We start from the raw sequence: 18,000 nt of genomic DNA, 5'->3' as shown, positions 1-18,000 counted from the left end.
GCATTTTTCAATCTATGTACACACGATTGTATATACTCGACGCTCATCAGCTCAAATGTAAAGTTATTCGAGCGGAGCGCTTTGCGGGCAATAGTTCGCGTAAATGGCAACATTAACATTTCACGGCGAACTATTATCGACGCATATATTTTTGGCCATTAGCATTGTATTCAAATTGCTAGGGAGAAAATGACTCGTCGTAGGCGGCAATTATATTTAGTTGCCGGCATTGTTTCCTTTTATTGGCAATTTATTTCGATTAGTGTGAATGCCCCCCACCCTCCTTTTGTTGGGACACGCACAATGGCTGGCGATAAAAGGATAAGGCTGACATATAACAATACGTGTGGATATTCGTATATAAATATGTATATTAGGGTTGGTCGAAAAATGTGAAGGCTTCTTTTATGTTTGGTTGGTACAAAAGGGAAGCATGTGGTCCGGATGCGGCCGCACTTAGCCCATAGTTAGACCCAGGGAAGTAACCAATTTAAGCCTCATCCAGCAACTCTGTAGATTTGGTAAAAGTGCTGATTCTTTTCTATTCCAGCTGCCCAAAGTATCTTAAGTTAGAGTATTGGGAGTCATATACGTCCTTTCTCATCCGGCTTAAGGATGGGCATTAGCATAGATAATGTTTCAGCGTCTCATGATTCTCTGCGCATGCTCTGCATTCCGCCGAATCTATTTTTACATCTTCTGAAGGTGAAATCCTAAAGTTGGTGCCCTGTGATTACCCTTACAATGCTGGTAAGCTTCCTTAATCCAAGATTGAGTATGATGTCATACCTTTAGCGACACCTAGATTGGCTCCAGTGGACGTAAGCATTGCCTCAAACCTCACTTGAATCTGTATTGGCCGAATGTCAAGGATAACCGCCAGAGCCTTTGGTGAAGTCGTTTTTATTGCGCCCGTAAACCCCAACAAACAAGTCCGCTGTACTTCGCTCGAGATTGAAATGGTTCTAGCCCTTAATTAGGAGAGATTGAATTGCAAAGTTTTCGACCTTCTTATGAAGAGACAGATTTCCGTTTTCTCCGGGTTAACAGGTAGTACGTTGCCCTCCGCCAAGCCGGCGGAGATCTCAAACGCCTTTTCTCTGTGCCGGGATATGCGTTTAAGATTCAACCCTGAACAGAAGACAGCGTAAGCGTCAAGGAGAAGTAATAATTCGTTAAACAAGGGGGATAGGATGCCTCACTGCGGATTGCCACAAATGATCTGGTGCGTTGATAGCTGATAGACACCTCTAAGAGTTGATAGACACCTCTAAGAAAGGATCTCCAAGTATGAACTCTTAATTGTCATTTTAACAGATAGAAAAGTGTGTATCTTTCTTCAAACTCCTTCAAAAAGAATTTAATTTAATTTTCTAGGAAATTTAATGCTTTTTAATAAAGGTCTAAAACGACTTTTTCATAAATCTAACCGTTTCAAGAATATTAGTGTTTAAAACATATAATATATATTGAGAAGTAACAATTTTTTCTTAAGAATTTTATAACCCACTTAACCAATTTTTCAGAGTACAAGGCAAAAACATTAATTTCTGTTTTTTGACCCACCCTAATGTGCATATATGTATATATATAAGTGAAAAATAAGGCAGTGTCGAAAGGGTCCTAATAATCATTAATGCAGTATATTTGGGTAATATAACTTCCGTAAGCGATTTATGAATAAGCTTATCTCGATTTTTGCCATTCATCGTTTGCATATAGAAATAAAGCCATTTTGAACTACGAATTAATTTTTGTTATTCAAATTTCAAATTGATTATCTCTTTGTTTCAGTAGTTGAAGGCGCTGAAATCAAAACCATTAACACAAATATTGATTTCAAGCATAATATTGGAGACTGTGACAATACAAAAGTGTTGCTTCAACCTATATGTTATTAATATAGGAAATAGTTAAATGCGAATCAAGTGAACCCAATAAAAAGCTGTCATTTCTTGTCAATATTGTTTGTCATATGTACTACTGTGCGCAAAAAAATAAGGTGACATTTGAATTTAAACTGCGCGCGTCGAAGGATTTGGAGAATTATTTTTTTTTAGGTTGGTAATACTGTCAGTCACATTTATGTCAAATTTCATGTCAAAATATTCATTAGTGTTTGAGATACGTGTCGTTTTGTGAGCTGCTAAAAGTGAGTTTTTCGTTTTTTGCGATGTCGAAATTTGTTGAACAAAGAATTTGCATTAAATTTTGTTTACGGAATCAATTTTCTGCTGCGGATACGTTGAGGATGGGCAGAAAACCTTTGGTGATGAGGCTATGTCTAAAAAAAATGTTTACAATTGGTATAGTGAGTTCCAAGCCGGCCGTGAACGTGTCGAAGACGAAGAGCGTCCAGGGCGACCATCAACCTCAACCGACGAAGCTCACGTTCAAAAATCAAAGATTTGGTGTTGAAAAACCGTCGATTAACAATTAGAGACCTTGCTGATGAAGTTGGCATATCGAAAGGCTCAGCCAATATCATTTTGAAGGATGTTTTGGGCCTCAAGCGCGTCAAATCTCGACTGGTACCGAAAACATTGAATTTTTTGGAAAAAAGGCGTCGCGTTGAAGTGTGTGAAACGATGCTTTCCGACTACCAGGGTGTCATGAAATGCATTATAACTGGCGATGAGACTTGGATCTATGCTTACGACCCCGAAACAACCGATCAATCGAGCGAATATCGTGCCAAAAGAGAGCCGAGACCAAAAAATTGCGCCAAGTCGCTCAAAAATCAAGGTCATGTTGACTGTTTTCTTCGATTATCGTGGTGTTGTGCATTATGAATTCCTTTCAACCGGTCAAACAGTCAACAAGGAATATTATTTGAACGTTTTGCGTCGTTTGCGTAATGCTATCCGCCTAAAAAGGCCGGAATTGTGGAAAGACAATTCTTGGTTTTTACACCACGATAATGCACCATCCCATACTGCCCTCGTAATTCGTGATCATTTCGCCAAAAACTCAACCCATAGCGTTCCGCACCTTATCTGGCGCCGTCCGATTTCTGGCTGTTCACCAAGCTCAAAAGACGCTCGGGGACACTTCGATAGAGGAGTTCACCGCAGCGAAGATGAAAATCGGAAAGTGACTACAACCAGTGTTTCGAAGATTGGAAAATCCGTTAGCATAAGTGCATTACATCGGGAGGGGATTACTTTGAAGGGGATGAAATTGATTTGGAAGAATAAATAAAGAATTTTCAAAATAAATACAATGTCACCTTATTTTTTGGGCACAGTAGTATATTTTGTTAATTTGTTTCAGTAAAATTTCTCAAAAGGTTGACAACCTTATCAAAAATTATTTTAACGGTAGACTTTCTTAAATCTTTCTGATTTTATATTTATTTTGAAGATTTACATTTGATCTATAAACACATAGTACAATTTTAAACCATGAATACCAGAAGACTTGGATTACTGCGTTAACGAGGCTACCCCTGGAGGCTGTTTCTCTTTTCTCTTTGCTGGAGGAACTTGTAGACTATGTGAAGTGGGTGAAGATGGATTCACCTAAGGCATGATACCAGCCACAGATTAGGTGAATCCAGGAGTGAAGTTTGGAGAATTAGTTTTCAGTAAGCAGCTTTCCATCAATCTTAGCTTGAGACTACTGGGTCACTAAATTGTTCATCAGGCAGAAATAGCTGCTATTACGGTGACGGTAGACATACTGTCGCGAACTGCGGCCTCTTGCAGGAGGTGATGAGCATTTATACCAATAGCAGAGCGCATTACAAGCGGTAAGCTTGCTAACTGTCTGCTCAAAGCTATTCAAGGAGTGTTTGTCATAACTCGAAATATTTAGCAACTTCTTCAAACTCATGCCCGGTCTTAGAGGAATCGCTGGTAACTGCAAAGCCAACGAGCAAACCAGTGGGGAAACACTTGTCCGCTGACATCGGAATGAGAACTATTTCATACATGTCGCTGGTCGACGAGCCGCTCCTGTGCGAATGTAAAGCCTTGGCGTTAAGTAAAACGCAGGAGACCTACTTAACTACTTCCTTATAGCAAAGTTATTCTTGGAACAGGAGTCACAACCGAGTTTGTCTTTAGCCATCTCAACAAACCCGCTTTGTCGATTTGTGAGGGTATTAGGATTAATTACTATATATAGGATTATTAGGTGCTACAGCACAGCGGTGTTCGAAGTTATTCAAGTGAGATCCGCGAGAAAAAACAATACTGAGATTAAAAATAACAATTTAGATTCTGGAGAAACGTCTGCTTATCTTGGAAAATGCTCGCTTAAAACACATTGAATGTGATTTGTTCTGTACTTTATATTTTTATGAAAAAGTTCAAGGCTGAGTAGAGGATTCCCGATAAGAAATAATAAATACTCACATAGTTCTTACAGCATGTATCAATTATTTTTAAAAAATAGCTTAAGTCTGTCCACAACTTGCTAACCCTCCTTATCATGTTTAATGAATATCTTTCTGGTTAATTTCATTCCAAAAACATCCGACAATCGGTTTTGGGCTTATTACTTTCTTTGAGACTTTGTCTCTAATTTAATTAAATGATTTGGACTAAGTTTGATTTCGAGAAATTTCAAATTCTTGTGAAGCCTCTGTTCAGAAAATATCTCATCAATAGAAGCTTCAACAGACTTTAACTGTATAATAAATCTCTGCTAAATAGCATATAAATATACCGTTAACTGCAGTCATTTTAAGATGAAATAATCCAAACTATTAAGTTTCCCTATTTTCAAGCCAAAAACATATTATTCATGAGTAGCTGTGCGGTTGCTTATACATACGAGTATATCCCTGTGGTATTCATTAACCGAAGCCTTGTCGTATTAATTTCCTTGTATTGCATTAAGCTCGGAGTAGTCTAAATGCTCGCCCAGTGAGCAAATATAGCTGTCATCTGAAACTGTCTGATTTCCTAACAGCTTGTCTCATTAATTTCGGCGCACAAATAGCTACTCATACATAAGCATAACTGTGTGCTTGTGTGTGTATATTTTACATGCATATTTATTGCACGAGCCTTGGCTAATGTGCAAGTAACATGCCCACAAATATATGTGTACATGTATATACTCTTTCACAAGTAATCGGCTTAGGAGTATGTTAAGCAAAGTGTGAACGGTGCCATTTGAGCACATACATTTCATATATCCATGTGGAAATGTGCCATGCGTAGACGAAAACGCATATATTTAGTGTATAAGTTACATAATTTAGTGTTCTGGCAGCATTCGAATATCACCAAGCTCGGATTTCAAGAAAAATTATCAGCAATTTTGTGTGCCTCCCGTTTAGAAGGCTGCAGTTGGCTATATATGTACGTAATAACAGTATTATAGTTTTGATCAATTAGCGGCTCTTTGAGACGTATTAAAATAGTCAGAATAATGGAATTAAAGTATGATACATTTCGACGTTCCCTACCTTTTGAAAGAAATAACACAGAAACTTGAGTTTAATGGAGAAAATGAGCTTTGCTAAGAGCTGATAGTTCAATAGATCTCGTCCTCTCTATTCAAGGCCGAAAGAATATTGCAGTCGTCGACAAACACAATTCGTTCCCAGTCCAATGTTAGGGTAGCAAACATGCGCCTTTGGCTAGCTCATCGTCGTTGCAGTTACCAGCGATTTCGCTATGACCGGGCTCCCAAGCGAGTCTGATTATGAAATAGCTTGACTTCTCAGCAATACATCGTCTGCTAATATGTATAATAGCAGCTGAAACAATACAGTAGCCGGTAGCCTAAAGCTAAGGTTAACGACGGACTCCTTACAGAAAACGTCCCTTTAACACTTCTCCCCTCGCTTCGATCCATCACTGAAAAATCTCACTGTGGCGTGTGAGTTTCCATAATATTTAAAATAATTGGATGACATTCTTTCATCAAGTTTTAAGCTTTTATAATATTTTATCGAACATTGAAAAAATATCTTTTTGTGGTTGTGTTGCCGAGTTCGTCAAAAAAATTCTCATACCGTCATATTTAAGTATTCATACTGAGCAATAATTGAGAATATAATTGCTTAATTTCCAGAATTTTTTTCTAATAAAGATGGTAGATGTAACACATATATATCTATAAAGGTAGAAAGTTGTGGGTGGTGGTTAAGTAGCACAATAATATGCTTTTTAACATCTGAAAAGAATGGTTATGCCAATAGACGACCCTTTACTGAAACATACCTCATTTAACCAACATATTTATACCATACTAGAGGACCCGCCCTCGTTTTATCGTGGCTGATACATACATAGGTAGTACTACTAATACCATCTATATGACTTCTATTAGTTAGATTATAAGTATTAGTTAAGGAATAATCGCATTTTTGGTGAAGCAACAAAAATGAATCAAAAAGCATTTCGTGCGATAAGAAAGAACTGGTTTTTGGGATAAAAATACTATTGAATTTGGGCTGTGCATCAGTGAAATCAATCGAGTCCAATCGATTGTCAGCCTGGAGGACTGCATATTAAGACACGGTTCTCAAGCGTGGAAAGACAAAAAAATCGGCTGGCAAGGTTATGACATCAGTCTTGCAATGCGCTTCGAAAAGATTTATGTATATCTCAAGTTTTAATAGACCCTTTTTATCAACACTTCAGTTATGCCGCTATTTTTTTATGTCAGATCTTTTGCAATTTTAAATTGCCTGTCAAGATACTCCCTCCAATAGTTAGCAGGTATGAAAAAAATGTTATAGCTACCCATAGATGTATTGAATCACCCAATTTATTACTTAAGAACGAACAACTCTGTTCGCGTTATGCTTGTTTACAGATGTCGCCTTTTACTTTGGCATCATTTTGTTTATTGCACGTTTACGCCAATCTAAGATTTGAATATTGGATACTGCGATGGTAGCGCAAGCTATCGGTCAAATATTCCAAAATTAGCAATTAATTACAAAAGAAAAATTAATTTAAAAAAACATTTTCCAGTGAACCAAATTGTGAATCTAAACCATTCTCGAATCTCCTTGAATACACACAAAAAAATTCATCAAAATCGGTGCAGCCGTTTAGGAGCAGTTCAATTACAAACACGCGGTCAGAAGATTTATATATATAAAGATAGTTAATATTCATTCATACATTCGAATGATCATCAAAGCAAAAATTTTGCCCACGTTTTTGTGTTTGCTTGACTCAGTATTTTTTAAAGAGTTAGGTGGGTTTTAACGGCCAAAAAAGTGCCAATTTTCAGCATTTTTGTCATATAATAAATGAACTAGTTTATTACAACTTTTGAATATATCAATGAGCAACATTTGAATAATATTTTGTGAATTTTTCAGAAACAAATTTTTGGAAATTCAACCAATAGCAGCTGGCTCCCAGTGTCAGTGTCCAAAAACGTCTTTTCGCGGTCGTCATAATAACGACGAAGGATTTATTTAAGATCAAAAAATCAAATTTCATTTTTTAGTAGATGGGTGACCTCGTGATTAATCGGAGAATTTAAAAAAATAAATAAATTTTGGCAACGTTACAAAAAAAACGGTACGATGTTAGGTCTAAATGTTAACACAGATAGCTTTTAAAATATTTGTTCTAATCGAAAACTAAAAATCCTTCGATCAATCCTAGGTCATCCTATTTGGAAGAACAGTGAAATATTCCAATAACTTTGCTTCAATTGTTGCAAAGAAATCGCAGCCACCGACTTTGAAAACGAGAAACGCGATCAAAGATTGAAGTATCTGCTGAGCCGGAAGAGCCAATCTCCCGAAAGTTCTATCTTCTACACTTTTAATAGCAATATGCTTTGAGAAAATATTTTAGACATTTCGTAGTATTAAAAAAAGGTCTACCAAATAGCAAACAGCTGCTAAATTTTTGTCAACAGAAAAACACAAAATGAAGAACACAACCAAGTAAGATGACAGCTTAACCTTAATCGAGCCTATCGTTCAAACCGGCTGAGCGAAAGGCACCAACTGGTTTCTCAATTATAAACTTAATGTACTAAATTAATTTGGCAATTTTCAACATGGTTCTCTTCAAGGTTGACACACTGATTATAGCGACCAAATCAAACTTTTCGATACCATTTTCGTAGTACGATGTGTCATTTGCTTCAAAATAGGTCTCTGTTTTGGCAATCTCCTCTTGATTCGATGAAAATTTCATATCAGCGAGCATTTTCTTGAGATTTGAAGACAGAAAATAGTCGCTGGGGGTCAGAATGGAGCATATGGTGGATGTAGAAGACTGACTTTCACTGACTTGTAATACGATATATTCTCTTGGTGAAACAGTACTTTCGTTTTTTTCAAATGCGGTCGTTTTACGGCGATTTAGTTCTTCAATCCAAAAATTCGTTTTTATAACGCTTTAATATCGTCAAACACTGCTTGGAATCATGAACTTGTCGTTGTTTTTGTTCAAAAGTGAGCTCGCGCAGCACCCACTTCTCACAGCGCTTTATCATACCCAAATAATAATGAATCATATGAAGTACATGTTTAGTTATCTTTAGAGTCCAACAACTTTGGTTTACGGTCATCCAAAATTATTCTTTGAACTTTTTTAATTTTTTAAGGGTGGGTTTCCTTGTTGCAGAGTCTAAATAATGTTGATCAATCCTTCTCAATTTATCTGTTATAACATACTTATTTGTGCAAAGTTTTTTCATTTCATAGCTTTCAAATCGTTTTGGCTTCGATGTTATGTAATTAGTTGTCCACTGAAAGAGTGTTGTGCTGAAGAGACGAAAGCATAATGTGTACTAATTTGGACTTTCCCGTTTTCTCAATGTCTGGTTAGCAGCCATCTGTCAGTTAAGTTCATAATATATGATTATGTCATCTAGCGATTCCGATCGTTTGATAGCGATAACATTGTCTAAAAGGTTTTGAGCCGTTTCGTAAAAGATTTCAATAGTATATGTTATGCTTATTTTAAATTTTTACGATATCGCTGTTAATAGATTTCAAAGAAAGACTTTTATGGACTTACGTTTCCACGGCGTCCATTGCATTTTATTTCCTTTCGTTCTCCGACCGAAATCGAGAATTGCTTCCACAAAAATGAGTTCCCATATTAAGAGTACCCGTAGTTTATTACAGTGTTTTAAACAAATTGCTTGTTACCTTTGAACACAAGTAGAGGAAGGTACTCATTCTATACGTAAGAAGTAAAGATCGCATGTAAATTGCTTGGCATGACTATTGCCATTTCATTCACTAATCAACAAAATGAAGAGGATGTGAACATACCGTAAGTAATTGAAGGCGAACCTCGCTACAACATCCAACAAAAACTATTGCCAGTCACAACAGATGTTCAACAAATGTGTGAAATGCCCGAACGACAAGTCAAATTACAATTTTTGGAATTAAGCCTACAGATTTTTAATTAAAAAATCTATCAAATTGCAGGCCATCTTTAATTTGATGCCAACAACAAAATTATACAAATTAATGGCCGCAAAAACAGCAGTTACAACATCAAATAGTCATTTTCCATTTTTATTTCGCCGACTGCTCCGCTCAGCCCGCTGCGGCACAATGCGAATCATTATAAAGCAATTATATTCAATGTCTTCTGCCAAAAAAAAAATGTAGCCATTAGAGAACAAGGGCCTTGAAGAGGTCGGCGACGGCGTTGACGGTTTCAGGGCTGACGGCCGTCGATGCTTAAGGGTTACAGTTATGCGCGACGTGCCGCGCACATCAAAGCAAGTGATTGCGGCAATTTGGGTCGCGAGCTCAGCAACAACAGCAATTAATGTTCGGTCATGTCGAAGCATTGCCTGGAATAACAAGGGAGAATGCAGCGACGCTGATGACAAGCTCCAGCAGCGACAGTGGCTGCAACAAATTATGCGCCCTTAAATGAACTAAGTGTGATGCAATCAGTAAACATATGTACATATATAGAGATAAGTACTCATATGCAGACAAAAGCGCAGTCACTGCCATGTTCTTCAGCTGCCTTGCGAGCCTATTGAGGTTATGTAATTTGATTGCCTTTGCTGCAACATCGCTCGACTCTTTCATTCGTATTCGGTAATTTATTGCTGTATTGCCCATTAGTTTGTTTTGTCCTCGTTTACTTCTGCCAATTTGCTTGTTTACTGCAAGTCATGCCTGGCTGTGTGAGCGCTACTTATACACGTGTCCTCATCTTCAGCGTCTTTTTTTTGCAGGCTTTTCTCTCGGAACTTTTTTGATTGACACATTTATTTATGTGCTTCCATGTTAACTCGAATTTCGAGAAGCCAATTTTTTTATTTCTTATGAACATGATGGGTTATGGATTGCAAAAAGATCCTCAGCAAATAAATCACACTGAACTATGTATGATTTTAAGAAAGCTTCTAAGTGGATAATTCAAACCTGGGAGAGAAAAAAGTTATAAGTTCTAAGTATGTCTGACACTGACTCGCTTTCCAATCATATTCCTTTCCAAATTTTATACTTTTGAGAAAAAATCTGTCACAGGATAACGCTGACCTCTCCTGCTGCATTTAGTTTTCATTTCTCCTTCGTATTTTCGACAAGCTCTAAATTTTTCATAATCAAAGACTATTTAAACCGCACCATTACTAAACATTACCACCGCAGCGAATACCATAGATGGGAGTCATGGTAATTGTGACCCTTTAAACCTTGATTGGACAGTGGAGAAGGGCTCTCACGTCTTTTAACACATCAAAGAAAGAGAATCTCACACCTCAAGAGGAAGTTTGTAATTTGTCCACAGAAACCGAAACATTTTGCTTTTGGTTTGAATAATTTTAACTACAAGCCTATATTCTTGTCTTCTGATAGCCGTCGAAACAATTATATTCTTTAGAAATATCTAATGTCTGATTCAGAGATGATACAAAGCTCTTTTTCAGATTCCTTCCAATCGTCTAAGCTTCGACGATGGTATATTTGAAGGAGTCGGTCGTACTCGTATCCAACATATTTCTTAACAAATAAGGAATCGCTAATAGCATTGACAGACGGCAGCGTTAATTCAGGAGTTAGTGAAGATAACTACGTTGCTAACTCCCATTTCATCCTCATAATTTTAGAGAGTTAGCTGCATTTTTGTGGGAAACATTGTTAAAAATGGCCATTTTTAATCTATTGTGAATGAAAAATAAGCAACATTGACAAGCGCAGTGTTTATCTTCTATCCATTTTTATTGAAAATATTATAAAAATGAATATCAACTGTTTACGAGAGTTTCAAACTCGCGTAGCTGCCGTCTGTCACTTACAAATTTGGATCTGATTAAGTGCGCAGTTAATCCGGATTAGCGCTGCCGTCTGTTAAGGCTATAAGTTCGTACGCAACCGAATATTTCATACACTTCCCACTTGCAAGGACCAAAGTCGTCGAAATTCCTTTAAGTGCTGGAAAAATTTTATATTTTAAGGAAGGGCTTCGGGCATAAGGACAAATCCCAAGATATGTGATTTCACCCAGAGTAGGGCGGGCGTCCAACTTTGACCCACCTTTAAAGACCTCTCATACCATCTCGAATTTAATGTCTCTGGCGTATTTAGTTATTGATTTATCGTACTTTTAGTGATTCCGTTAAAGGAAAAGGGCAGGGGATTTCATTCGTTTTCATATCACCGGTAGAGGTTCTCAGCCTATTTTCTATAGACGAATTTTGTTGTTGTATCTTTAGTGGTTTAGTAGATTTCTACAGTAAACCTATTACCCTGGAGGCCCCACTTTTTAAAAAATTTTATCCTATAGGGGCTCTTTGCTACTGCGATCTCTACAGTCCTATGTCTTAGTTTATTGCTTAGTTGTGGTAGTTTATAGATTTTCGCTTAATGGCGTTTTGCGGTTGTGGCAGTGATCCGCTTACGCCGCTCTATGAACTTGTTTTCCGTTTTTTATCAGGGCCTACGTGTACCAAGCTTCATTACGATATCTAAATTTTTACTCAAGTTACAGCTTGAATAGACAGACGCACGGACGGACTAACAGACAGTCCCGAGGAATTCAACTCTTTTCGTAATATATATGTATGACCCCAGATCTATCGATTAGTTTTATGTAATACAAACAAACGTTAGGTGAACAAATTATTATACTCTGTAGCAACATGTTGCAAGTGTATAATTGCTGCGATTACTTTTCTACTTGTCTCATGAAAATACAACTAAGAGAATGTTTGGTTGTGGGATGAACTTCAACTGACCTTACCTGTATTGTTGAAGGTGCGAGTTGATCAGAGTTCAGGGATTTCTTCGAAAATAAAATATTTTTACGAATCGCGTGCTACTGTGTACGTCTTTGGTGTCTACAAAGCTCTTTCCTCTGAACTATAATTTTGAATGAATCTATAATTAATATTAATAGAGTCGTAGGGTTTCACGAATAAGTCACGTCGGACTCACGTAACGTCATGTAAGGACTCAGAACCAAGGCTACAAGTAAACTTCGGTTTAAATTTTCATATATTAGAATATTTTGGCAGTAACTAAAATAACTGTGGGTATTTCGAATAACCGCTTAATAAAGCTTGAACACTTGTTGGAAAATTTCAAGAAAGGAATAAAAAGCGTTAACTAGGGTTGCACAGGCGCTATAATACACTTCACAGGTACATTTTTTTATAGTTTAAAAGAATATTTAACATGATTTTGATAGCTCGGCTTGTACTATATATTGGGTTTTACTATAAAGGATGTTAAATGCATCAATATACTAGAATCGTACCTGCCAACCATTTGGGTCAATTTATTTCACTTTAAATCCATTTAAATCATTTAATTTTGGGTAGATTTGATTTACGCCATTAATATGCAATGCATATATATAATGCAAATATATATATACATAGGTATATGTATATAGTATGTATATCTAAATTACTACGATATATGTTCACGGTTTAACCACATTTTCTCGCGACTTATGACCGATTATAATTGTGCAGGGCAAATAAATCAAATCGCTGAATAAAATCAGCACAAAATATCGTGGAATTTGAAATGTGATAAATGCTGATTAGCAATTTATTGCAATTAATCATATCAATGGTCACGGCGGCAGGTCAGAACAGGGCATGAGTGAATATTATCATATTTATTTAATAAGCAATGTGATGACGCAATCAACTACATAAATACATTGGTCGAGGGCAAAACTTTAAACAAGCAGTTAAGTAGGAACTTATGTAAATCAAAAATGGCCTGATTATATTAGAAATGTAATTATAAGAAAAGAATGTTCGATTTTGTTACAATTTTCCGTTAATTAAATCGTTAACACAGGGTTTTATGAATAATTCAAGTTTCAATTAGAATTAAACTTAAAGAGGTAAAATTTTTGGAACCTGTCCATATTTAGGACCGCTATATTATCATTATGGTACATTTTATTATTCCAGCGAAATCTTTGAGAGAATTATCAAAGTGAACTGGTTTGACAAAAACTATTATTTCGAAGGTGGACGTGATTATTATTCAATACAAATTCATATATATCAGAAAGACTAGCCTGCTTCAGTAATTACACCAATTAAGGTTAAGATAGACGGTCAATCGCTCAAGATAGTGGTGAATCACAACAATACTGATATGCACTCCTTTACAAAACCAGTTAAAACTCCTGTATTTGGCTATCAACAAAGCTATATCTATTTTCACTATTTTACATAGATGTCTAATAGTATAAGAAACGAAGTGCTTTAACCTTGATCTATAAAAAGCAGGGCGTTTGACAAGGAAGTGCTGTGATGTAACTGACTTATTCTCTTCTAAGAAGCTGACAGGCATTCGATAAAATTTCAATCCCACCGCATGAATTCCAATCAGACAGTGTTCAATTAGATCTCCTGCCAGCATTGAAAGGTGAACATTTCTGAGAGCTAAGAGTTCACAAGCTGTTTATGATTTAGCCTGGGTCAAAAGGGCCTTGCGACCGGAAAGACCTTGCCCAGTTACTAGTAGTTGATAAACGTTTGTCGAGGTGTCCTGAGGGCTAGTATCAACCATTAGAAGAACAAGTTCCTTCCTGCTTTTATTCAGCTAAGAAGAATACCAAACTTAGCAATCAAATGTTTTCTCATCTAAGAACCTACATACATGCCACTCTATGGTTTACATTCTCAGACCTTCGCTGTCTAAATTTCTGATATCTAGTGAAGTTTGATTTGGCCGGCGTTTCGTTAACTTTTTTTCCTGCTCTCGAGGGTAGCCTTGTTATACTGGTTTGGATGGCTGGCCAAAGCGCAATCACAGTATGCTATTAGATTCAAGATGGTAAAGCCTACTATTTTCACGACCCGAGAGAAATTCTGATCCTATCCAGAAGCCGGCTACGTGGCTCTATTGTTTCTGCAATTATAGTTCCTTGTTCCGAGAATATAAAACATCGCTAGTTGCCTCTATCTTATGCAAGGTCTCGCTAGTTCTACATCCTATGTGCAAAGAAGTCACTTTGCCATGGAACTATCATTGTATACGTGGATACCCTTACTCCCGTTGTCCATCCATTGCATTCGAATCGAAGGGAGCTCATCTTTTATGCAAACGACATGACCTAACCAACGCATTAGTTGTATTTTAATGTGTTTCAGGATATCCATGTCACCGTGGAAGTTATACATACATCCATCTTTTTCAATATACAGCGCTCACATGTAACCGTAACAAGGGTTCTAAAGGCCTTGCGGAGAACAGTTCTCTTGAATGCTCGAAGTGCTTTCACACATCTGTTCATCATGACATATATTTTGGCGCCGTACAATTGGGCGGCAATAATAAGAGACTAACAGAAGGTTTCAAGACTGGAGCATACTCTTGTAGAACAACCAGAAGTGATCTAGTGACTGATGACCAGGGCATACCAAAACTAGGAAGGGAAAACTTCTTCAGCCTTCCAGCAAACCCGATTCCGCAATCGATGACAATGGAGCAGATGTTCCATTGCCTGACAATGAAGAATTTCGAATAGCAATAACTCGTCTGAAGAACAACAAAGTTACTGAGTTACAGTGAAAATTCGATTAGACCCTGCAAAACTAGCTTCAGGTGCATAAAAAAAATTTAGATCTTTTAAATCTACTTGTTCTGGGTTAACAAATTAATATTTCTGTTAGTGAGACTTTGTAAAAAGTAACATGCTTCTTTCACAAGTGGATAACTTCAACAGAGCATTCGGTGCTCAGGTGAGCATATGCCACATGTTGCGCTTTTGTTGCCATTCGCCGGCACATGCAACAGCAACAAGGCAACAAACAACTGTTAAGTAATGAAAAACTACATTGCAAACAAAGCTATAAAAGTTGCTTTTTTTTTTTGTTGTAACATGAAAAAAGAGCAACCAGGAAATAGCCAAGCGAACGGCGGTTGGGTAAGAAAATGGCAGGAAGCAAAAACGATAAAACAATGTAACGGTAGTATGCGTGGAATGCGCAGCGCATACGCATTGATGGAAGCGCAGTTAGAAATTTCCGCATAGCAACATTGTTGCAACAAAACGGTGAAAAATTGTGAAGCTTTAGGAGGGGAAGAAGGTTGCTAAACTAAGTTAGGTTAGTCTGGCAGGCTCATAGCCCACACATATGTAGATCAGTTTGGGTTCCTTAGCGGTGCCAGTGCCCTAACGTAATTCATGAGTAGTATTCTCACTGGCTCTAAGGCCTCTTTCAGTGTCTTAAACCGTGTGGAGTCCAAATATACTTTCAATGTCAAGTTCTTGTCCAAATCGCCGTATATACAATGCAAAGGATTACCAACTTTGGTCACGTTATCGGATGACAACCGTACACCACTTTTGGCGATCTCCTCAACTGTCTCATTGCCATCCAGGCTTTTGTGGTCTGGCATCCACTAGCATTGAAGTTACTTGCTTCTGGCAACACTTTTCACTGCTGCCCTGCATATTAGAGATTAGATCCATGGCATTCCCAATAGCAAAGACCACTGCGTGATATATAGTATATTTCACAGTGGTCCAAGAACTTAACATGCTGACTAATGCCCAGCTCTGGACAACTTTCGTTGTGTTCAAAATATGTGTTTATCAGCGCCCCAAATAATACAAGCTTTTTGCAAGCATTATTCATTTCACCTTGGACGGGTTCGAGGAGGATATAAAACCTCTGCCATACTATGGGTCCAGCGCTCGGGTGCAATTCGACTCCACACTGAACTAAATTTTTCAATTCTCCCTGCATTTAGGATTAAAACACAGCCACCACGAATCTCCACAAAGTACCGAGCTCCAAGAACAGTTTGGAGCGAACTCCAAGAGTATACTGCTCCCCGTGGTACCATATTTATGTCTCCGGTCTGACTTTGCAGCTTTTGCTGCTGCCAGTTGAGCACCCATCAAACTCAATGACTGCGGACATTTGTCGATTGAACTTGAAATGTCTTCTTTAGTAGGAATCTCATTCAAAGTCTATAATATCAGCTCAAGCTGAGTATCATAGCTTTATTTCTGATAAGACTATGCTGATATTTCGAGTCAAGCCAAATAATAAACAAAGTGCATATTGAATTTTAATCTCCTTTAATGGCAGGCATAACTTCCCGCTGGCAAATTCTATCCACTGCGCGCTGAGAGAGCCAAACCCTGGACAGTATATCCCCGCACCAACTCCGTCCTCCATTTTTGATCTATCCGTGTAAATATTTAATATGTTTCGCAGGTGCCTCGCCTTTATGATAGTCAAACTTTTCTTTGTTTACTTTGACCGTGCGATCCGGAATGAAAAGTGGGATCAAGTAGTCGGTTTTGGCCAGCGTTGGGCCACCATCGGTACATGCGATGTCGCAAAGCCTTTTGACTCAAGATCGATCGCAAGATATCTAATGATCTCTTTACCCTCAGTAAGGCTAGCCTCTCCCTAGTTTTGGTGCTTTTAAAGAGCCATTGCTCTATTGGCGTCCTGGCAGTAAGGCTAGAGATCCTACCAGATGCCATCTGTAGAAACTGTATAGAAGAAGATGGGTGGAAACAACTCAACACTTCCTTCTTGACTGAGACTTGGGAGCGCATACCTTCAGGCATCCCTTCAAGCTGGCGGGCAAGGAAATTAGACGCCTGTGCAAATTTGTATTGGTTACTTATTTAACTAACAAAGGTCGGTATAGTAGTCGAAGTGCGGTCCTTGATCAGCTCTCTAAACTAACCTAACCTAGTCGGTGCTTCCCAAGCTGCTTTTTTATTCACCGATCTATGCCCGAAGCTTCCATATCTAAATTTACCTGCTGCCAGTTTTCGTCCCGCCTCAGTTTTCAGCGAAGAGGTCAAACTTACTATTAGAACTGGTTCCAGAGTCGTTCAAGTGGGATTAACTTCAATTTTTTTTCTTAAAATCATAAGTTTCAAAATTCGCATTTTTCGGATTTTTTAATAATTTCAACTTAAATTGATTCTTTTTTTCTGATAATTATTTTAGTTAGACTCACATAAGGTTCTTCTTATTTAAGGACATCCCTAATATGATTTATACTAAGTATAGTATGTAAAACTAAAATAAAAGAATCACGCATATCCCCGAACCCCTTCGTTTGTATTCTTTTCTGTTTCAATATCAATTGTCGCCGAAGTAGCAAACTAGCGTGAAGAGGAGAAGCTAGCGTGTGTACTCTCGGAACCGGATGCAGTAAAAAGTCTGAAGAAAGTATTCTACACGAACGCATTTGTGAGTGTGCATGTAAATTATTGTCTACAAACACACACTTACGACTGAAGTCAGTTTCTACCGCAACTCCACCACTAACGCTAACTCCGAATATGGTGTAGTATGTACACCAACAGCAGCCGGTGACAACATCAACTTCTTGCTGCTTTACTATCTTCATGATGCCGTTTAGTGTTTTGTAGTTACGACTTAAATCGCTTAGTCATACGGAACTTCATCATCAACGCAACATGCATGCATGCGTGTGTGTGTGCCTGTGTGTGAACGCATCTTTACTTTGTTTTTGCTTCTTTTTACGGTTGCATAGATTTGTGCAGTTATGTTCCGTGCTAATGCGCCTGTCAGTATGCTAGCGGCACTTACAAGTAATCGCCTTGTTGCTAA

The sequence above is a fragment of the Bactrocera neohumeralis genome, chromosome 3 (assembly GCF_024586455.1).
Source record: "Bactrocera neohumeralis isolate Rockhampton chromosome 3, APGP_CSIRO_Bneo_wtdbg2-racon-allhic-juicebox.fasta_v2, whole genome shotgun sequence".
Taxonomy (NCBI): Eukaryota; Metazoa; Arthropoda; class Insecta; order Diptera; family Tephritidae; genus Bactrocera; species Bactrocera neohumeralis.
The sequence above is the reverse complement of the archived record's forward strand: the minus strand, read 5'-3'. Positions refer to the sequence as shown.